A 408-nucleotide genomic window follows, 5' to 3' on the forward strand; every position below is an offset into this window, starting at 1 on the left:
AGCATGAAAATTAACAAAGGGCAATAACTTTAAAACTAAGAAAGCAAGAGTTACTGTTATTGTGCACTTCACTTGCCCTCAATGAGATCTGTCTAGCTATGAAGTTTCAAGTTGATACCTCTTATATTCTTCAAGATATGCCCCGGACAAAACTTTAAGCATGAAAATTAACAAAGGGCAATAATTTTAAAACTAAGAAAGCAAGAGTAACAGTTCTTGTGCACTGCACTTGCCCTCAATTAGATCTATGTACATATGAAGTTTCAAGTTGATACCACTAATAGTTTAGGAGATATACCCCGGACAAGCGAAAATGGGACGCGGACGCCGCCGCCGACAAAAGTAACCCCTATATGTCGTCTTTTCAGGCGACACAAAAACCAGCAAAGAAAACCAAAACAATGCAGA

Source organism: Mya arenaria, chromosome 11 (genome assembly GCF_026914265.1).
Source record: "Mya arenaria isolate MELC-2E11 chromosome 11, ASM2691426v1".
NCBI lineage: Eukaryota > Metazoa > Mollusca > Bivalvia > Myida > Myidae > Mya > Mya arenaria.